This window comes from Semicossyphus pulcher, unplaced genomic scaffold (genome assembly GCF_022749685.1).
Source record: "Semicossyphus pulcher isolate SPU_LCO1_2020_fin unplaced genomic scaffold, fSemPul1.0.p SCAF_4, whole genome shotgun sequence".
Lineage (NCBI taxonomy): Eukaryota > Metazoa > Chordata > Actinopteri > Labriformes > Labridae > Semicossyphus > Semicossyphus pulcher.
Window position 1 is genome coordinate 9,509,409 of NW_027211715.1, and position 19,665 is coordinate 9,529,073.

Genomic DNA, 19,665 nt, shown 5'->3' on the forward strand with positions numbered 1-19,665 from the left:
AGTGTTACTAATTCTGCAAAATAATCCAACGCTATCCTCTATCGTGAAACCTCTGTCAGCCAGTATCAAGTTCCCTGGCAGGAGCTTGTCAAGGAACCCAGTGTATTGGGTAAGCTGTTTGTCTGACACACGTCCACCCCAGACCTTTGACACAAAGGATGCTTCCTTGTGGGGTGACTGAAATAAGAAACTTTATAGTCTTATGTTGTTTGAGCTCGAGCTTTTAAATCTGAAGGACGCTCTATGAACATCTCAAAGCAGTTAATAATGCTAACACGCTTTTTAAAAAATGTCTGGAAACACATTGGTAAGCTTCGTCTCAGGTACTCTATTTCCGGCCACAATATGAGGGGATAAAGCCTGCTTTCCATGACACGTATCCAGCGCCGAAAGATTCTTGACACTGATGACTGATGAATCCCAAAGAGGTAGTAGGAAGGACTGATGACACATAATTGAACAATATGAGAGTCTGTAAATTAGGTAGTCCCGTGAAAAATGTCATTTTGCTGCCATCAAATTGTGTCAGGAGTATGATGTTTCAACTCCCTTTCTAATGTATGAACTTTATCCCTCAGTGATTGACACTCAGTGTTCAAAGATCTAATCTGGTCATGTAATGAGGCAATATCATTGTGTGTCTCCTCTGTCTTGGATTTCAACAGTCTGTACCTCTGCTTCTGATGCAGGATTTTGATGCAGGTTCAGAAGGGCTGTGGCAGCTAGCTCTCCACTTGTGTTGACAAGTCTTTTCTCAGATACTATTTGAGATCGTAGATATCTTTCCAGGTTGTTGACAGCCCGGGTTCAATCAGTGGTGGAGGTGAAACTGAATAAATTTGGCACGTCGTCAGGGTGTAGGGGATCATCCCTGTTTTTTCCTGAAACAAACAAAACATTTCACTAGTACTGTGATATTTGATTACATCTCTGCACAGGAAATATACATGGTATCCTCATTTATTACAATATTTGACTTGTGTAACGTTACCTTTAGGTAGTTAACAAAGCAGGATCACAACTTGAAAAGTTCTGATCTGGCAAGACTGTCTAAATTTGTTTTGTGGAGTAAGATTACGTAGGAAAACTGAGTTTGTCTTGGCTAGGTAACACTATCTAACCATAACCACCTTAGAGTACAAGGCTCATCATCATAGATGTTTATGCTAACAAGGAATTTACAGAACATTATAAAGATTATAAATGAAAGATGATAAATATTTAATTGATGAGTAGTCAAAACAGTATATAAGTGATCCAACATACCTGACGTAAAATGGCAACAGCAAATCCATGTTTTGCTGCCTGGATTCCAGTTGTTTCTGCAAATTGCAGCAATCCATTTACTTCTCTTTTCTTTAACTTTCAGCAGTCTGTAGAAAGATATATCTGATTTCTTGTCGAATCTATTTGTACAGTCAATCGCACAACAGCACTTTCCCATTTTAGATGTGTTTTCCCAAGTTTTCACATGGTTTAAACTGAACGCCCAATGCTACTCAGTATTCTTTCTGCCACTCAGTGGGTGCTACTACAGTGACGTCATGTGCATACCCACTATAGTGCCCTTATCCAAATAATAAATGACTCTCCGAAACAAAATTTTCAAAAAAAGTTTCGAATAAGAAGTTCCTGTTAACTCGGTCAAATGCATTTTCTGTGTTAAGTGATAGAACGGTGGTAGTGAGTGGAAGTCAGTGGTAGAGTTTTTCGTCTTTCAATCGGAATGTCGGAGGTTCGATCCCCAGCTTCCACAGGCTACATATCGAAGTGTCCTTTGGCAAGACACTGAACCCCGGTGGCATAGCCAACGGGTATGAATGTGATAACTGACTGACAGTTGGGCACTGTACGTAGCAGCCTCTGCCATCAGTGTATGAATGTGTGTGTGAATGGGTGAATGTGACATGTAGTGTAAAAGCAGCTTTGAGTGGTCGCAAAGACTAGAAAAAGCACTATATAAGTACAGTCCATTTAACAGTTCTGTTGACTTTTTGATGATTTGAAAGCTGCATGAGGTTGAAGAGTTTGCGAGTGTTGAGATGATTGTCTTTCTTTGATAAAACTTGTCAGATCTGGATGTATGCGAAATGGAGTGACTTTTTCAATTCTGCTTGCCAAAGCTTATTTTTATGTCAGTATTGATAAGAGATATTTATTTCAGAGTAGGGCAATCAATGCTGTAATCATAGAAGGTGGTTGGCCAGAATTGTTAGTAGAACTCAAGGGAAGCCATCTGGACCAGGTGCCTTGTGGTTTGGCATGACCTTCAGGGTACTTAAACATTATTCTGTGGATAATGGCTTATCACGAGTATCAACTTGGTCTTGTGAAATATGTGGTAGATACAAGGAGCTTAAGAATTTATGGATGTCTTCAATATTTGGGTTATGATCAGCTGTGTACAGTTCTTTGTAGAAATTCCTGAATACATTGTTTTTATTTTGAGAATTGTGGTTAGGCTTCCCCGCTGAGTTCTTAATAACTGTAATGGTTGATCTTTTTTTTATGTTGAAATTTATTTTCAACCAAATAATCCGCTCTCTATTAAAGTTACTCTCAAAGTCCTGCTCCTATAGCAGAGATGTTTTAAACCTCAATCTGGTTCGGTTGGACTTTCCTGTTGAGTTTAAATGAAATTGGTGTGTGAATGCTTATGGTGCTCAAGTGAATTTGTGTTTCAAATATATCTGATTGTAGGGAATAGCTAGTTAGGGGGAAAAAATCTATTCTGGAATATGAATAATGGACTTTTGAAAAGGGGGAGTATTCTTTCTTTACAATGTGGTTTAACCTCCAGCTACCGCCAAGACCATAATCCTCCATACAATGTTTTTAGACTTCAGTGGAATGCTGAGTTCTAATATTTCCTGCAGTGTTCCATCTGTCTAAAGATGGGTCTTGCAGAGTGTTGAAATCTTCTCCTATGATTAACTCAGTGCTGGGTAGGTTGTTGAGAACAGAGAATAATTTATGATAGAAGGAGGGGTCATCTTTATTTGGGGCATGCAGATTAGCAATTGCAATAATAGACTGTAGTGTTATGACTGAATTTAGTTTTGTTATTAATAAGAATTGCAGCTCATCTTTGCCTTGAGTTATAATTGTCTGTGAATATGTGTGGGAATTGTGCTGATTTCAAAAATTTCTGGAGTCAGTAAAACGAGTTTCTTGCAAAACACAAATATCTGCATGGATTTTGCAGAGTTGATTCAAAACTTTTAGTTGTTTTGCCTGATATCCAATGCCACAAATGCTACAGATAATAAATGTAATCATGAACCTGACTAATTAGCACAGAAGTAAAAGGGTTGTAATGTTAAAAAACTGGTATAGTGGGTGGTATCGTTGTGCATGAATTAGATTGGATGCATGTGTGTGTGCGTGAGGGGTAGGGAACAACGGACATATTGAACCATATACCAAAGGAAAGGGATAAGCAGATAACATATATCAACAAAAAAATCACAGTGTGAGACATAATCACTGCAACAATTTCTACAAAATAAAACCAGGAAATGGCGTTTGTTCATCTTTTTTCGTGTGTACCTTTGTTTTTAAGAAACATGCTTTCTGATAGGAAACAGAGGCTTGCGTCACATATTTCGCGTACTTTTAAGGTCAGAATTAATCACTTGGGTTTATGTATGGAATTACTCAATTCCTCATGTGACCCAGTCAATGTGAAACTAAGCAGCACTATGAGACAAAGGCAGTAAAATCAGTTCACATCTCAATATTAAACAGACATTAACTAACCAGGAATTTAAATTGTAATGTGTCATTTAAATGTGAATGGGGCATATGACTGTCAAGTACTGAATAGGGCTTCAAGGAAAGTCTGAGAAATCCCATTGGAGTTCACAGAGCACATCACTGTATTAAAAGCTCATTCCCTGACCGGGAATCGAACTCTGGCCGTGGCGGTGAGAGCACCGAATCCTAGCCACTAGACCATCAGGGACCCGCTGGAATGCAGTTGGTGGACACAAAAAGTCAATCAAGTCATCCTGAAAACATGAACCATTTTTCCAGCAATTGTGGTGCAGTATTTTAGACTTGTGTAAAATCCTGCTAGATCTGTATGAAGTTTGGTGTATTGTTTTTCCCCAAGTTTCTGCAAAAGTTGTGAACATTACGGAAGCTGATAGGGTTCAAACCATGTGCCAAACAAAACTGAGGGGATGTCTTCCTGAACACATTGAAGAATTTTCCAGCAATTCTGGTAAAGTATTTCAGACATGTAATTTGCTGTGTTGGACCACCCTACATTGCTGCTTAGGCTGAAGCTGAAAAGGTTTCAACTGTGAGCCAATTAAAGGGAAGTTGGGCTTCACATGGCTAACTCTTAGAGGTATTTTACTTTTCAGGTAAGAATTAATCACTTGGTTATACTATATGTGTGGAATTATTCCCTTTCACATTGACTGAACAGAGGCCTGTAAAACCTGTCTGGCACATCTCTGTATTAAGCAGACATTCCCTAAGCGGGAATTGAACCCCGGCCGCAGCGGTGAAAGCGCTGAATCCTAGCCACTAGACCATTAGGGATGCAACAGAGCAACGGCTGAGAACAGAAAAGTGATCAGTTCTACAGGAAAACATGAAGAACTTCTCGAGCAATTCCAGTCAAATAATTCAAACCAGGGGAAATTTTGCAGGACTTGTAGAACATTTTTTGTATTGTGGTGCCAAAAGGAAGTGCTTCAGTGGTGAGCGGTAGCATTTAAGCCAGAGCCGATCAGGTTCGAACCAAGAGGCAGTCCAAAGAAACTGGCACTATTGTGGCTTCCTTTTCAGAAGAATTTGAATTTTCACTGAAGCGTAGTAGAATTAGGACGGAGAGGGCGTGCACAAGCACATCAGCGTATTTAAAACCACATTCCCTGACCAGGAATCGAACCCGGGCCGCGGCGGTGAGAGCGCCGAATCCTAGCCACTAGACCATCAGGGAGGCACAGTAGGGCACATGGTGGACTCAATAGTGAATCAAGCCATCCTGCAACCATGAGCAATTTTTTTCCCAGCAATTCTGGTAAACGTTTTAAGACGAGTGGAAATTTCTGTGCCTGTTGTGGTGGGGATTCTTTAGTGCTTTGGCTGGAGCTGATCACGTGACAACTCTATGCTTGGGTTTCATGTAGCTTGCTTGTTGCAGGTTTTGGACATATTTCAGGAAGCAAATCAATTTTCTTTGTGTGAAGGGTTAGTTCTTTTCAATGTGACTGGGACATACGACTGTCAAGTAGTGAATAAAGCTGCGAGGAAAGTCTGAGGAATCCCATTGGAGTTCACAGAGCACATCACTGTATTAAAAGCTCATTCCCTGACCGGGAATCGAACCCGGGCCGCAGCGGTGAGAGCGCCGAATCCTAGCCACTAGACCATCAAGGACCCGCTGGAATGCAGTTGGTGGACACAAAAAGTCAATCAAGTCATCCTGAAAACATGAACCATTTTTCCAGCAATTGTGGTGCAGTATTTTAGACTTGTGTAAAATCCTGCTAGATCTGTATGAAGTTTGGTGTATTGTTTTTCCCCAAGTTTCTGCAAAAGTTGTGAACATTACGGAAGCTGATAGGGTTCAAACCATGTGCCAAACAAAACTGAGGGGATGTCTTCCTGAACACATTGAAGAATTTTCCAGCAATTCTGGTAAAGTATTTCAGACATGTAGACAATTTAGCAAGATTTGTATGAAATTTGCTGTGTTGGACCACCCTACATTGCTGCTTTGGCTGAAGCTGAAAAGGTTTCAACTGTGAGCCAATTAAAGGGAAGTTGGGCTTCACATGGCTAACTCTTAGAGGTATTTTACTTTTCAGGTAAGAATTAATCACTTGGTTATACTATATGTGTGGAATTATTCCCTTTCACATTGACTGAACAGAGGCGTTGACTGAACAGAGGCGTGTAAAACCTGTCTGGCACATCTCTGTATTAAGCAGACATTCCCTAACCGGGAATCGAACCCCGGCCGCAGCGGTGAAAGCGCTGAATCCTAGCCACTAGACCATTAGGGATGCAACAGAGCAATGGCTGAGAACAGAAAAGTGATCAGTTCTACAGGAAAACATGAAGAACTTCTCGAGCAATTCCAGTCAAATAATTCAAACCAGGGGAAATTTTGCAGGACTTGTAGAACATTTTTTGTATTGTGGTGCCAAAAGGAAGTGCTTCAGTGGTGAGCGGTAGCATTTAAGCCAGAGCCGATCAGGTTCGAACCAAGAGGCAGTCCAAAGAAACTGGCACTATTGTGGCTTCCTTTTCAGAAGAATTTGAATTTTCACTGAAGCGTAGTAGAATTGGGACGGAGAGGGCGTGCACAAGGACATCAGCGTATTTAAAACCACATTCCCTGACCGGGAATCGAACCCGGGCCGCGGCGGTGAGAGCGCCGAATCCTAGCCACTAGACCATCAGGGAGGCACAGTAGGGCACATGGTGGACTCAATAGTGAATCAAGCCATCCTGCAACCATGAGTAATTCTTTTCCCAGCAATTCTGGTAAACGTTTTAAGACGAGTGGAAATTTCTGTGCCTGTTGTGGTGGGGATTCTTTAGTGCTTTGGCTGGAGCTGATCACGTGACAACTCTATGCTTGGGTTTCATGTAGCTTGCTTGTTGCAGGTTTTGGACATATTTCAGGAAGCAAATCAATTTTCTTTGTGTGAAGGGTTAGTTCTTTTCAATGTGACTGGGACATACGACTGTCAAGTAGTGAATAAAGCTGCGAGGAAAGTCTGAGGAATACCATTGGAGTTCACAGAGCACATCACTGTATTAAAAGCTCATTCCCTGACTGGGAATCAAACCCGGGCCGTGGCGGTGAGAGCGCCGAATCCTAGCCACTAGACCATCAAGGACCCGCTGGAATGCAGTTGGTGGACACAAAAAGTCAATCAAGTCATCCTGAAAACATGAACCATTTTTCCAGCAATTGTGGTGCAGTATTTTAGACTTGTGTAAAATCCTGCTAGATCTGTATGAAGTTTGGTGTATTGTTTTTCCCCAAGTTTCTGCAAAAGTTGTGAACATTACGGAAGCTGATAGGGTTCAAACCATGTGCCAAACAAAACTGAGGGGATGTCTTCCTGAACACATTGAAGAATTTTCCAGCAATTCTGGTAAAGTATTTCAGACATGTAGACAATTTAGCAAGATTTGTATGAAATTTGCTGTGTTGGACCACCCTACGTTGCTGCTTTGGCTGAAGCTGAAAAGGTTTCAACTGTGAGCCAATTAAAGGGAAGTTGGGCTTCACATGGCTAACTCTTAGAGGTATTTTACTTTTCAGGTAAGAATTAATCACTTGGTTATACTATATGTGTGGAATTATTCCCTTTCACATTGACTGAACAGAGGCCTGTAAAACCTGTCTGGCACATCTCTGTATTAAGCAGACATTCCCTAACTGGGAATTGAACCCCGGCCGCAGCTGTGAAAGCGCTGAATCCTAGCCACTAGACCATTAGGGATGCAACAGAGCAACGGCTGAGAACAGAAAAGTGATCAGTTCTACAGGAAAATATGAAGAACTTCTCGAGCAATTCCAGTCAAATAATTCAAACCAGGGGAAATTTTGCAGGACTTGTAGAACATTTTTTGTATTGTGGTGCCAAAAGGAAGTGCTTCAGTGGGAGCGGTAGCATTTAAGCCAGAGCCGATCAGGTTCGAACCAAGAGGCAGTCCAAAGAAACTGGCACTATTGTGGCTTCCTTTTCAGAAGAATTTGAATTTTCACTGAAGCGTAGTAGAATTAGGACGGAGAAGGCGTGCACAAGCACATCAGCGTATTTAAAACCACATTCCCTGACCGGGAATCAAACCCGGGCTGCGGCGGTGAGAGCGCCGAATCCTAGCCACTAGACCATCAGGGAGGCACAGTAGGGCACATGGTGGACTCAATAGTGAATCAAGTCATCCTGCAACCATGAGTAATTCTTTTCCCAGCAATTCTGGTAAACGTTTTAAGACGAGTGGAAATTTCTGTGCCTGTTGTGGTGGGGATTCTTTAGTGCTTTGGCTGGAGCTGATCACGTGACAACTCTATGCTTGGGTTTCATGTAGCTTGCTTGTTGCAGGTTTTTGACATATTTCAGGAAGCAAATCAATTTTCTTTGTGTGAAGGGTTAGTTCTTTTCAATGTGACTGGGACATACGACTGTCAAGTAGTGAATAAAGCTGCGAGGAAAGTCTGAGGAATCCCATTGGAGTTCACAGAGCACATCACTGTATTAAAAGCTCATTCCCTGACCAGGAATCTAACCCGGGCCGTGGCGGTGAGAGCGCCGAATCCTAGCCACTAGACCATCAAGGACCCGCTGGAATGCAGTTGGTGGACACAAAAAGTCAATCAAGTCATCCTGAAAACATGAACCATTTTTCCAGCAATTGTGGTGCAGTATTTTAGACTTGTGTAAAATCCTGCTAGATCTGTATGAAGTTTGGTGTATTGTTTTTCCCCAAGTTTCTGCAAAAGTTGTGAACATTACGGAAGCTGATAGGGTTCAAACCATGTGCCAAACAAAACTGAGGGGATGTCTTCCTGAACACATTGAAGAATTTTCCAGCAATTCTGGTAAAGTATTTCAGACATGTAGACAATTTAGCAAGATTTGTATGAAATTTGCTGTGTTGGACCACCCTACATTGCTGCTTTGGCTGAAGCTGAAAAGGTTTCAACTGTGAGCCAATTAAAGGGAAGTTGGGCTTCACATGGCTAACTCTTAGAGGTACTTTACTTTTCAGGTAAGAATTAATCACTTGGTTATACTATATGTGTGGAATTATTCCCTTTCACATTGACTGAACAGAGGCCTGTAAAACCTGTCTGGCACATCTCTGTATTAAGCAGACATTCCCTAAGCGGGAATTGAACCCCGGCCGCAGCGGTGAAAGCGCTGAATCCTAGCCACTAGACCATTAGGGATGCAACAGAGCAACGGCTGAGAACAGAAAAGTGATCAGTTCTACAGGAAAACATGAAGAACTTCTCGAGCAATTCCAGTCAAATAATTCAAACCAGGGGAAATTTTGCAGGACTTGTAGAACATTTTTTGTATTGTGGTGCCAAAAGGAAGTGCTTCAGTGGTGAGCGGTAGCATTTAAGCCAGAGCCGATCAGGTTCGAACCAAGAGGCAGTCCAAAGAAACTGGCACTATTGTGGCTTCCTTTTCAGAAGAATTTGAATTTTCACTGAAGCGTAGTAGAATTAGGACGGAGAGGGCGTGCACAAGCACATCAGCGTATTTAAAACCACATTCCCTGACCAGGAATCGAACCCGGGCCGCGGCGGTGAGAGCGCCGAATCCTAGCCACTAGACCATCAGGGAGGCACAGTAGGGCACATGGTGGACTCAATAGTGAATCAAGCCATCCTGCAACCATGAGCAATTTTTTTCCCAGCAATTCTGGTAAACGTTTTAAGACGAGTGGAAATTTCTGTGCCTGTTGTGGTGGGGATTCTTTAGTGCTTTGGCTGGAGCTGATCACGTGACAACTCTATGCTTGGGTTTCATGTAGCTTGCTTGTTGCAGGTTTTGGACATATTTCAGGAAGCAAATCAATTTTCTTTGTGTGAAGGGTTAGTTCTTTTCAATGTGACTGGGACATACGACTGTCAAGTAGTGAATAAAGCTGCGAGGAAAGTCTGAGGAATCCCATTGGAGTTCACAGAGCACATCACTGTATTAAAAGCTCATTCCCTGACCGGGAATCAAACCCGGGCCGCAGCGGTGAGAGCGCCGAATCCTAGCCACTAGACCATCAAGGACCCGCTGGAATGCAGTTGGTGGACACAAAAAGTCAATCAAGTCATCCTGAAAACATGAACCATTTTTCCAGCAATTGTGGTGCAGTATTTTAGACTTGTGTAAAATCCTGCTAGATCTGTATGAAGTTTGGTGTATTGTTTTTCCCCAAGTTTCTGCAAAAGTTGTGAACATTACGGAAGCTGATAGGGTTCAAACCATGTGCCAAACAAAACTGAGGGGATGTCTTCCTGAACACATTGAAGAATTTTCCAGCAATTCTGGTAAAGTATTTCAGACATGTAGACAATTTAGCAAGATTTGTATGAAATTTGCTGTGTTGGACCACCCTACATTGCTGCTTTGGCTGAAGCTGAAAAGGTTTCAACTGTGAGCCAATTAAAGGGAAGTTGGGCTTCACATGGCTAACTCTTAGAGGTATTTTACTTTTCAGGTAAGAATTAATCACTTGGTTATACTATATGTGTGGAATTATTCCCTTTCACATTGACTGAACAGAGGCGTTGACTGAACAGAGGCGTGTAAAACCTGTCTGGCACATCTCTGTATTAAGCAGACATTCCCTAACCGGGAATCGAACCCCGGCCGCAGCGGTGAAAGCGCTGAATCCTAGCCACTAGACCATTAGGGATGCAACAGAGCAATGGCTGAGAACAGAAAATTGATCAGTTCTACAGGAAAACATGAAGAACTTCTCGAGCAATTCCAGTCAAATAATTCAAACCAGGGGAAATTTTGCAGGACTTGTAGAACATTTTTTGTATTGTGGTGCCAAAAGGAAGTGCTTCAGTGGTGAGCGGTAGCATTTAAGCCAGAGCCGATCAGGTTCGAACCAAGAGGCAGTCCAAAGAAACTGGCACTATTGTGGCTTCCTTTTCAGAAGAATTTGAATTTTCACTGAAGCGTAGTAGAATTGGGACGGAGAGGGCGTGCACAAGGACATCAGCGTATTTAAAACCACATTCCCTGACCAGGAATCGAACCCGGGCCGCGGCGGTGAGAGCGCCGAATCCTAGCCACTAGACCATCAGGGAGGCACAGTAGGGCACATGGTGGACTCAATAGTGAATCAAGCCATCCTGCAACCATGAGTAATTCTTTTCCCAGCAATTCTGGTAAACGTTTTAAGACGAGTGGAAATTTCTGTGCCTGTTGTGGTGGGGATTCTTTAGTGCTTTGGCTGGAGCTGATCACGTGACAACTCTATGCTTGGGTTTCATGTAGCTTGCTTGTTGCAGGTTTTGGACATATTTCAGGAAGCAAATCAATTTTCTTTGTGTGAAGGGTTAGTTCTTTTCAATGTGACTGGGACATACGACTGTCAAGTAGTGAATAAAGCTGCGAGGAAAGTCTGAGGAATCCCATTGGAGTTCACAGAGCACATCACTGTATTAAAAGCTCATTCCCTGACCGGGAATCGAACCCGGGCCGCGGCGGTGAGAGCGCCGAATCCTAGCCACTAGACCATCAAGGACCTGCTGGAATGCAGTTGGTGGACACAAAAAGTCAATCAAGTCATCCTGAAAACATGAACCATTTTTCCAGCAATTGTGGTGCAGTATTTTAGACTTGTGTAAAATCCTGCTAGATCTGTATGAAGTTTGGTGTATTGTTTTTCCCCAAGTTTCTGCAAAAGTTGTGAACATTACGGAAGCTGATAGGGTTCAAACCATGTGCCAAACAAAACTGAGGGGATGTCTTCCTGAACACATTGAAGAATTTTCCAGCAATTCTGGTAAAGTATTTCAGACATGTAGACAATTTAGCAAGATTTGTATGAAATTTGCTGTGTTGGACCACCCTACATTGCTGCTTTGGCTGAAGCTGAAAAGGTTTCAACTGTGAGCCAATTAAAGGGAAGTTGGGCTTCACATGGCTAACTCTTAGAGGTATTTTACTTTTCAGGTAAGAATTAATCACTTGGTTATACTATATGTGTGGAATTATTCCCTTTCACATTGACTGAACAGAGGCCTGTAAAACCTGTCTGGCACTTCTCTGTATTAAGCAGACATTCCCTAACCGGGAATTGAACCCCGGCCGCAGCGGTGAAAGCGCTGAATCCTAGCCACTAGACCATTAGGGATGCAACAGAGCAATGGCTGAGAACAGAAAAGTGATCAGTTCTACAGGAAAACATGAAGAACTTCTCGAGCAATTCCAGTCAAATAATTCAAACCAGGGGAAATTTTGCAGGACTTGTAGAACATTTTTTGTATTGTGGTGCCAAAAGGAAGTGCTTCAGTGGTGAGCGGTAGCATTTAAGCCAGAGCCGATCAGGTTCGAACCAAGAGGCAGTCCAAAGAAACTGGCACTATTGTGGCTTCCTTTTCAGAAGAATTTGAATTTTCACTGAAGCGTAGTAGAATTAGGACGGAGAGGGCGTGCACAAGCACATCAGCGTATTTAAAACCACATTCCCTGACTGGGAATCGAACCCGGGCTGTGGCGGTGAGAGCGGCGAATCCTAGCCACTAGACCATCAGGGAGGCACAGTAGGGCACATGGTGGACTCAATAGTGAATCAAGTCATCCTGCAACCATGAGTAATTCTTTTCCCAGCAATTCTGGTAAACGTTTTAAGACGAGTGGAAATTTCTGTGCCTGTTGTGGTGGGGATTCTTTAGTGCTTTGGCTGGAGCTGATCACGTGACAACTCTATGCTTGGGTTTCATGTAGCTTGCTTGTTGCAGGTTTTGGACATATTTCAGGAAGCAAATCAATTTTCTTTGTGTGAAGGGTTAGTTCTTTTCAATGTGACTGGGACATACGACTGTCAAGTAGTGAATAAAGCTGCGAGGAAAGTCTGAGGAATCCCATTGGAGTTCACAGAGAACATCACTGTATTAAAAGCTCATTCCCTGACCGGGAATCGAACCCGGGCCGCGGCGGTGAGAGCGCCGAATCCTAGCCACTAGACCATCAAGGACCCGCTGGAATGCAGTTGGTGGACACAAAAAGTCAATCAAGTCATCCTGAAAACATGAACCATTTTTCCAGCAATTGTGGTGCAGTATTTTAGACTTGTGTAAAATCCTGCTAGATCTGTATGAAGTTTGGTGTATTGTTTTTCCCCAAGTTACTGCAAAAGTTGTGAACATTACGGAAGCTGATAGGGTTCAAACCATGTGCCAAACAAAACTGAGGGGATGTCTTCCTGAACACATTGAAGAATTTTCCAGCAATTCTGGTAAAGTATTTCAGACATGTAGACAATTTAGCAAGATTTGTATGAAATTTGCTGTGTTGGACCACCCTACATTGCTGCTTTGGCTGAAGCTGAAAAGGTTTCAACTGTGAGCCAATTAAAGGGAAGTTGGGCTTCACATGGCTAACTCTTAGAGGTATTTTACTTTTCAGGTAAGAATTAATCACTTGGTTATACTATATGTGTGGAATTATTCCCTTTCACATTGACTGAACAGAGGCCTGTAAAACCTGTCTGGCACATCTCTGTATTAAGCAGACATTCCCTAACTGGGAATTGAACCCCGGCCGCAGCTGTGAAAGCGCTGAATCCTAGCCACTAGACCATTAGGGATGCAACAGAGCAACGGCTGAGAACAGAAAAGTGATCAGTTCTACAGGAAAATATGAAGAACTTCTCGAGCAATTCCAGTCAAATAATTCAAACCAGGGGAAATTTTGCAGGACTTGTAGAACATTTTTTGTATTGTGGTGCCAAAAGGAAGTGCTTCAGTGGTGAGCGGTAGCATTTAAGCCAGAGCCGATCAGGTTCGAACCAAGAGGCAGTCCAAAGAAACTGGCACTATTGTGGCTTCCTTTTCAGAAGAATTTGAATTTTCACTGAAGCGTAGTAGAATTAGGACGGAGAGGGCGTGCACAAGCACATCAGCGTATTTAAAACCACATTCCCTGACCAGGAATCGAACCCGGGCCGCGGCGGTGAGAGCGCCGAATCCTAGCCACTAGACCATCAGGGAGGCACAGTAGGGCACATGGTGGACTCAATAGTGAATCAAGCCATCCTGCAACCATGAGCAATTTTTTTCCCAGCAATTCTGGTAAACGTTTTAAGACGAGTGGAAATTTCTGTGCCTGTTGTGGTGGGGATTCTTTAGTGCTTTGGCTGGAGCTGATCACGTGACAACTCTATGCTTGGGTTTCATGTAGCTTGCTTGTTGCAGGTTTTGGACATATTTCAGGAAGCAAATCAATTTTCTTTGTGTGAAGGGTTAGTTCTTTTCAATGTGACTGGGACATACGACTGTCAAGTAGTGAATAAAGCTGCGAGGAAAGTCTGAGGAATCCCATTGGAGTTCACAGAGCACATCACTGTATTAAAAGCTCATTCCCTGACCGGGAATCGAACCTGGGCCGCAGCGGTGAGAGCGCCGAATCCTAGCCACTAGACCATCAAGGACCCGCTGGAATGCAGTTGGTGGACACAAAAAGTCAATCAAGTCATCCTGAAAACATGAACCATTTTTCCAGCAATTGTGGTGCAGTATTTTAGACTTGTGTAAAATCCTGCTAGATCTGTATGAAGTTTGGTGTATTGTTTTTCCCCAAGTTTCTGCAAAAGTTGTGAACATTACGGAAGCTGATAGGGTTCAAACCATGTGCCAAACAAAACTGAGGGGATGTCTTCCTGAACACATTGAAGAATTTTCCAGCAATTCTGGTAAAGTATTTCAGACATGTAGACAATTTAGCAAGATTTGTATGAAATTTGCTGTGTTGGACCACCCTACATTGCTGCTTTGGCTGAAGCTGAAAAGGTTTCAACTGTGAGCCAATTAAAGGGAAGTTGGGCTTCACATGGCTAACTCTTAGAGGTATTTTACTTTTCAGGTAAGAATTAATCACTTGGTTATACTATATGTGTGGAATTATTCCCTTTCACATTGACTGAACAGAGGCGTTGACTGAACAGAGGCGTGTAAAACCTGTCTGGCACATCTCTGTATTAAGCAGACATTCCCTAACTGGGAATTGAACCCCGGCCGCAGTGGTGAAAGCGCTGAATCCTAGCCACTAGACCATTAGGGATGCAACAGAGCAACGGCTGAGAACAGAAAAGTGATCAGTTCTACAGGAAAATATGAAGAACTTCTCGAGCAATTCCAGTCAAATAATTCAAACCAGGGGAAATTTTGCAGGACTTGTAGAACATTTTTTGTATTGTGGTGCCAAAAGGAAGTGCTTCAGTGGTGAGCGGTAGCATTTAAGCCAGAGCCGATCAGGTTCGAACCAAGAGGCAGTCCAAAGAAACTGGCACTATTGTGGCTTCCTTTTCAGAAGAATTTGAATTTTCACTGAAGCGTAGTAGAATTAGGACGGAGAGGGCGTGCACAAGCACATCAGCGTATTTAAAACCACATTCCCTGACCGGGAATCGAACCCGGGCCGCGGCGGTGAGAGCGCCGAATCCTAGCCACTAGACCATCAGGGAGGCACAGTAGGGCACATGGTGGACTCAATAGTGAATCAAGTCATCCTGCAACCATGAGTAATTCTTTTCCCAGCAATTCTGGTAAACGTTTTAAGACGAGTGGAAATTTCTGTGCCTGTTGTGGTGGGGATTCTTTAGTGCTTTGGCTGGAGCTGATCACGTGACAACTCTATGCTTGGGTTTCATGTAGCTTGCTTGTTGCAGGTTTTTGACATATTTCAGGAAGCAAATCAATTTTCTTTGTGTGAAGGGTTAGTTCTTTTCAATGTGACTGGGACATACGACTGTCAAGTAGTGAATAAAGCTGCGAGGAAAGTCTGAGGAATCCCATTGGAGTTCACAGAGCACATCACTGTATTAAAAGCTCATTCCCTGACCAGGAATCTAACCCGGGCCGTGGCGGTGAGAGCGCCGAATCCTAGCCACTAGACCATCAAGGACCCGCTGGAATGCAGTTGGTGGACACAAAAAGTCAATCAAGTCATCCTGAAAACATGAACCATTTTTCCAGCAATTGTGGTGCAGTATTTTAGACTTGTGTAAAATCCTGCTAGATCTGTATGAAGTTTGGTGTATTGTTTTTCCCCAAGTTTCTGCAAAAGTTGTGAACATTACGGAAGCTGATAGGGTTCAAACCATGTGCCAAACAAAACTGAGGGGATGTCTTCCTGAACACATTGAAGAATTTTCCAGCAATTCTGGTAAAGTATTTCAGACATGTAGACAATTTAGCAAGATTTGTATGAAATTTGCTGTGTTGGACCACCCTACATTGCTGCTTTGGCTGAAGCTGAAAAGGTTTCAACTGTGAGCCAATTAAAGGGAAGTTGGGCTTCACATGGCTAACTCTTAGAGGTATTTTACTTTTCAGGTAAGAATTAATCACTTGGTTATACTATATGTGTGGAATTATTCCCTTTCACATTGACTGAACAGAGGTGTGTAAAACCTGTCTGGCACATCTCTGTATTAAGCAGACATTCCCTAACTGGGAATTGAACCCCGGCCGCAGCGGTGAAAGCGCTGAATCCTAGCCACTAGACCATTAGGGATGCAACAGAGCAACGGCTGAGAACAGAAAAGTGATCAGTTCTACAGGAAAACATGAAGAACTTCTCGAGCAATTCCAGTCAAATAATTCAAACCAGGGGAAATTTTGCAGGACTTGTAGAACATTTTTTGTATTGTGGTGCCAAAAGGAAGTGCTTCAGTGGTGAGCGGTAGCATATAAGCCAGAGCCGATCAGGTTCGAACCAAGAGGCAGTCCAAAGAAACTGGCACTATTGTGGCTTCCTTTTCAGAAGAATTTGAATTTTCACTGAAGCGTAGTAGAATTAGGACGGAGAGGGCGTGCACAAGCACATCAGCGTATTTAAAACCACATTCCCTGACCGGGAATCGAACCCGGGCCGCGGCGGTGAGAGCGCCGAATCCTAGCCACTAGACCATCAGGGAGGCACAGTAGGGCACATGGTGGACTCAATAGTGAATCAAGCCATCCTGCAACCATGAGCAATTTTTTTCCCAGCAATTCTGGTAAACGTTTTAAGACGAGTGGAAATTTCTGTGCCTGTTGTGGTGGGGATTCTTTAGTGCTTTGGCTGGAGCTGATCACGTGACAACTCTATGCTTGGGTTTCATGTAGCTTGCTTGTTGCAGGTTTTGGACATATTTCAGGAAGCAAATCAATTTTCTTTGTGTGAAGGGTTAGTTCTTTTCAATGTGACTGGGACATACGACTGTCAAGTAGTGAATAAAGCTGCGAGGAAAGTCTGAGGAATCCCATTGGAGTTCACAGAGCACATCACTGTATTAAAAGCTCATTCCCTGACTGGGAATCAAACCCGGGCCGTGGCGGTGAGAGCGCCGAATCCTAGCCACTAGACCATCAAGGACCCGCTGGAATGCAGTTGGTGGACACAAAAAGTCAATCAAGTCATCCTGAAAACATGAACCATTTTTCCAGCAATTGTGGTGCAGTATTTTAGACTTGTGTAAAATCCTGCTAGATCTGTATGAAGTTTGGTGTATTGTTTTTCCCCAAGTTTCTGCAAAAGTTGTGAACATTACGGAAGCTGATAGGGTTCAAACCATGTGCCAAACAAAACTGAGGGGATGTCTTCCTGAACACATTGAAGAATTTTCCAGCAATTCTGGTAAAGTATTTCAGACATGTAGACAATTTAGCAAGATTTGTATGAAATTTGCTGTGTTGGACCACCCTACATTGCTGCTTTGGCTGAAGCTGAAAAGGTTTCAACTGTGAGCCAATTAAAGGGAAGTTGGGCTTCACATGGCTAACTCTTAGAGGTATTTTACTTTTCAGGTAAGAATTAATCACTTGGTTATACTATATGTGTGGAATTATTCCCTTTCACATTGACTGAACAGAGGTGTGTAAAACCTGTCTGGCACATCTCTGTATTAAGCAGACATTCCCTAACTGGGAATTGAACCCCGGCCGCAGCGGTGAAAGCGCTGAATCCTAGCCACTAGACCATTAGGGATGCAACAGAGCAACGGCTGAGAACAGAAAAGTGATCAGTTCTACAGGAAAACATGAAGAACTTCTCGAGCAATTCCAGTCAAATAATTCAAACCAGGGGAAATTTTGCAGGACTTGTAGAACATTTTTTGTATTGTGGTGCCAAAAGGAAGTGCTTCAGTGGTGAGCGGTAGCATATAAGCCAGAGCCGATCAGGTTCGAACCAAGAGGCAGTCCAAAGAAACTGGCACTATTGTGGCTTCCTTTTCAGAAGAATTTGAATTTTCACTGAAGCGTAGTAGAATTAGGACGGAGAGGGCGTGCACAAGCACATCAGCGTATTTAAAACCACATTCCCTGACCGGGAATCGAACCCGGGCCGCGGCGGTGAGAGCGCCGAATCCTAGCCACTAGACCATCAGGGAGGCACAGTAGGGCACATGGTGGACTCAATAGTGAATCAAGCCATCCTGCAACCATGAGCAATTTTTTTCCCAGCAATTCTGGTAAACGTTTTAAGACGAGTGGAAATTTCTGTGCCTGTTGTGGTGGGGATTCTTTAGTGCTTTGGCTGGAGCTGATCACGTGACAACTCTATGCTTGGGTTTCATGTAGCTTGCTTGTTGCAGGTTTTGGACATATTTCAGGAAGCAAATCAATTTTCTTTGTGTGAAGGGTTAGTTCTTTTCAATGTGACTGGGACATACGACTGTCAAGTAGTGAATAAAGCTGCGAGGAAAGTCTGAGGAATCCCATTGGAGTTCACAGAGCACATCACTGTATTAAAAGCTCATTCCCTGACTGGGAATCAAACCCGGGCCGTGGCGGTGAGAGCGCCGAATCCTAGCCACTAGACCATCAAGGACCCGCTGGAATGCAGTTGGTGGACACAAAAAGTCAATCAAGTCATCCTGAAAACATGAACCATTTTTCCAGCAATTGTGGTGCAGTATTTTAGACTTGTGTAAAATCCTGCTAGATCTGTATGAAGTTTGGTGTATTGTTTTTCCCCAAGTTTCTGCAAAAGTTGTGAACATTACGGAAGCTGATAGGGTTCAAACCATGTGCCAAACAAAACTGAGGGGATGTCTTCCTGAACACATTGAAGAATTTTCCAGCAATTCTGGTAAAGTATTTCAGACATGTAGACAATTTAGCAAGATTTGTATGAAATTTGCTGTGTTGGACCACCCTACATTGCTGCTTTGGCTGAAGCTGAAAAGGTTTCAACTGTGAGCCAATTAAAGGGAAGTTGGGCTTCACATGGCTAACTCTTAGAGGTATTTTACTTTTCAGGTAAGAATTAATCACTTGGTTATACTATATGTGTGGAATTATTCCCTTTCACATTGACTGAACAGAGGCGTTGACTGAACAGAGGCCTGTAAAACCTGTCTGGCACATCTCTGTATTAAGCAGACATTCCCTAACTGGGAATTGAACCCCGGCCGCAGCTGTGAAAGCGCTGAATCCTAGCCACTAGACCATTAGGGATGCAACAGAGCAACGGCTGAGAACAGAAAAGTGATCAGTTCTACAGGAAAATATGAAGAACTTCTCGAGCAATTCCAGTCAAATAATTCAAACCAGGGGAAATTTTGCAGGACTTGTAGAACATTTTTTGTATTGTGGTGCCAAAAGGAAGTGCTTCAGTGGTGAGCGGTAGCATTTAAGCCAGAGCCGATCAGGTTCGAACCAAGAGGCAGTCCAAAGAAACTGGCACTATTGTGGCTTCCTTTTCAGAAGAATTTGAATTTTCACTGAAGCGTAGTAGAATTAGGACGGAGAGGGCGTGCACAAGCACATCAGCGTATTTAAAACCACATTCCCTGACCAGGAATCGAACCCGGGCCGCGGCGGTGAGAGCGCCGAATCCTAGCCACTAGACCATCAGGGAGGCACAGTAGGGCACATGGTGGACTCAATAGTGAATCAAGCCATCCTGCAACCATGAGCAATTTTTTTCCCAGCAATTCTGGTAAACGTTTTAA

The 19,665-nt window shown here is 43.1% G+C and overlaps 20 non-coding genes across 20 annotated transcripts; all 20 read right to left on the reverse strand.

Annotated features, from left to right (window-relative positions):
* Positions 1-4,882: 4,882 nt before the first annotated feature.
* Positions 4,883-4,954, reverse strand: trnae-cuc (transfer RNA glutamic acid (anticodon CUC)). The gene has a single exon. It is a non-coding gene; the product is annotated as a tRNA-Glu (tRNA).
* A 368-nt stretch (positions 4,955-5,322) lies between these two features.
* trnae-cuc (transfer RNA glutamic acid (anticodon CUC)) lies at positions 5,323-5,394 on the reverse strand. The gene has a single exon. It is a non-coding gene; the product is annotated as a tRNA-Glu (tRNA).
* Positions 5,395-5,951: 557 nt separating this feature from the next.
* trnae-uuc (transfer RNA glutamic acid (anticodon UUC)) lies at positions 5,952-6,023 on the reverse strand. Its single transcript has one exon. It is a non-coding gene; the product is annotated as a tRNA-Glu (tRNA).
* Positions 6,024-6,354: 331 nt separating this feature from the next.
* On the reverse strand, positions 6,355-6,426 carry trnae-cuc (transfer RNA glutamic acid (anticodon CUC)). The gene has a single exon. It is a non-coding gene; the product is annotated as a tRNA-Glu (tRNA).
* Positions 6,427-7,808: 1,382 nt separating this feature from the next.
* Positions 7,809-7,880, reverse strand: trnae-cuc (transfer RNA glutamic acid (anticodon CUC)). The gene has a single exon. It is a non-coding gene; the product is annotated as a tRNA-Glu (tRNA).
* A 1,383-nt stretch (positions 7,881-9,263) lies between these two features.
* Positions 9,264-9,335, reverse strand: trnae-cuc (transfer RNA glutamic acid (anticodon CUC)). Its single transcript has one exon. It is a non-coding gene; the product is annotated as a tRNA-Glu (tRNA).
* A 368-nt stretch (positions 9,336-9,703) lies between these two features.
* On the reverse strand, positions 9,704-9,775 carry trnae-cuc (transfer RNA glutamic acid (anticodon CUC)). Its single transcript has one exon. It is a non-coding gene; the product is annotated as a tRNA-Glu (tRNA).
* A 557-nt stretch (positions 9,776-10,332) lies between these two features.
* On the reverse strand, positions 10,333-10,404 carry trnae-uuc (transfer RNA glutamic acid (anticodon UUC)). Its single transcript has one exon. It is a non-coding gene; the product is annotated as a tRNA-Glu (tRNA).
* A 331-nt stretch (positions 10,405-10,735) lies between these two features.
* trnae-cuc (transfer RNA glutamic acid (anticodon CUC)) lies at positions 10,736-10,807 on the reverse strand. The gene has a single exon. It is a non-coding gene; the product is annotated as a tRNA-Glu (tRNA).
* Positions 10,808-11,175: 368 nt separating this feature from the next.
* On the reverse strand, positions 11,176-11,247 carry trnae-cuc (transfer RNA glutamic acid (anticodon CUC)). The gene has a single exon. It is a non-coding gene; the product is annotated as a tRNA-Glu (tRNA).
* Positions 11,248-11,787: 540 nt separating this feature from the next.
* On the reverse strand, positions 11,788-11,859 carry trnae-uuc (transfer RNA glutamic acid (anticodon UUC)). Its single transcript has one exon. It is a non-coding gene; the product is annotated as a tRNA-Glu (tRNA).
* A 771-nt stretch (positions 11,860-12,630) lies between these two features.
* On the reverse strand, positions 12,631-12,702 carry trnae-cuc (transfer RNA glutamic acid (anticodon CUC)). Its single transcript has one exon. It is a non-coding gene; the product is annotated as a tRNA-Glu (tRNA).
* Positions 12,703-13,645: 943 nt separating this feature from the next.
* Positions 13,646-13,717, reverse strand: trnae-cuc (transfer RNA glutamic acid (anticodon CUC)). The gene has a single exon. It is a non-coding gene; the product is annotated as a tRNA-Glu (tRNA).
* Positions 13,718-14,085: 368 nt separating this feature from the next.
* Positions 14,086-14,157, reverse strand: trnae-cuc (transfer RNA glutamic acid (anticodon CUC)). The gene has a single exon. It is a non-coding gene; the product is annotated as a tRNA-Glu (tRNA).
* A 960-nt stretch (positions 14,158-15,117) lies between these two features.
* Positions 15,118-15,189, reverse strand: trnae-cuc (transfer RNA glutamic acid (anticodon CUC)). The gene has a single exon. It is a non-coding gene; the product is annotated as a tRNA-Glu (tRNA).
* A 980-nt stretch (positions 15,190-16,169) lies between these two features.
* Positions 16,170-16,241, reverse strand: trnae-uuc (transfer RNA glutamic acid (anticodon UUC)). Its single transcript has one exon. It is a non-coding gene; the product is annotated as a tRNA-Glu (tRNA).
* A 331-nt stretch (positions 16,242-16,572) lies between these two features.
* On the reverse strand, positions 16,573-16,644 carry trnae-cuc (transfer RNA glutamic acid (anticodon CUC)). Its single transcript has one exon. It is a non-coding gene; the product is annotated as a tRNA-Glu (tRNA).
* A 980-nt stretch (positions 16,645-17,624) lies between these two features.
* trnae-uuc (transfer RNA glutamic acid (anticodon UUC)) lies at positions 17,625-17,696 on the reverse strand. Its single transcript has one exon. It is a non-coding gene; the product is annotated as a tRNA-Glu (tRNA).
* Positions 17,697-18,027: 331 nt separating this feature from the next.
* trnae-cuc (transfer RNA glutamic acid (anticodon CUC)) lies at positions 18,028-18,099 on the reverse strand. The gene has a single exon. It is a non-coding gene; the product is annotated as a tRNA-Glu (tRNA).
* Positions 18,100-19,499: 1,400 nt separating this feature from the next.
* trnae-cuc (transfer RNA glutamic acid (anticodon CUC)) lies at positions 19,500-19,571 on the reverse strand. Its single transcript has one exon. It is a non-coding gene; the product is annotated as a tRNA-Glu (tRNA).
* Between the last annotated feature and the right edge of the window lie 94 nt (positions 19,572-19,665).